Raw genomic sequence first — 1160 nt, 5'->3', positions numbered from 1 at the left:
TCTGCTGGAATCACGATGCCTGACATTAAGCTATACTACAGAGCAATTGTGAGAAAAACTGCATGGTACTGGTAAAAGTGACAGACAGGTAGAACAGTGGAATAGAACTGAAGACCCAGAAATGAATCCACACAGCTATGGTCACTTAATCTTTGACAAGGGAGCTAAAACCATCCAGTGGAAAAAACACAGCATTTTCAACAAATGGTGCTGGCACAACTCATAGTTATCATGTAGAAGAATGAGTATTGACCCATTCTTATCTCCTTGTACAAAGCTCAACTCTAAGTGGATCAAAGACCTCCACATAAGACCATAGACACTGAAATTAATACAGGAGAAAGTAGGGAAAAGCCTCAAAGATATGGGCACAGGGGAAAAATTCCTAAACAGAATATCAATTGCTTGCACTGTAAGATCAAGAATTGACAAATGGAACCTCATAAAATTGCAAAGTTTCTGCAAGGCAAAAGACACTGTCTATAAGACAAAAAGGCCACCAACAGATTGGGAAAGAATTTTTCCTAATCCTAAATCTGATAGGGAACTACTATCCAATATATACAAAGAACTCAAGAAGCTGGACTCCTGAAATTCAAATAACCTCATTAAAAAATGGGGTTCAGAGCTAAACAGAGAATTCTCAACTGAAGAATACCGAAAAATGAGAAGCACATCCTTAATCATCAGGGAAATGCAAACAAAATAACCCCAATATTCCACCTCATACTAGTCAGAATGGCTAAGATCAAATATTCAGGTGACAGCAGATGTTGGCATGGATGTGGAGAAAGAGGAACACTCCTCCACTGCTGGTGGGATTGAAAGCTTGTAAAACCACTCTGGAAGTAAGTCTGGATATTCCTCAGAAAATTGGACATAATACTACTGGAAGATCCAGCAATACCTCTCCTGGGCATATACTCAGAGAAATTCCAACTGGTAATGAGAACACCTGCTCCACTATGTTCATAGCAGCCTTATTTATAATAGCCAGAACCTGGAAAGAACCCAGATGTCCCTCAACAGAAGAATGGATACAGAAAATGTGGTTCATTTACACAATGGAGTACTACTCAGCAATTAAAAACAATGGTTTTATGAAAATTTTGGACAAATGGATTTATCTGGAGGATATCATCCTTAGTGAGTGTCTTAGT

This window comes from Mus caroli, chromosome 14 (assembly GCF_900094665.2).
Source record: "Mus caroli chromosome 14, CAROLI_EIJ_v1.1, whole genome shotgun sequence".
Lineage (NCBI taxonomy): Eukaryota > Metazoa > Chordata > Mammalia > Rodentia > Muridae > Mus > Mus caroli.
The sequence above is the reverse complement of the archived record's forward strand: the minus strand, read 5'-3'. Positions refer to the sequence as shown.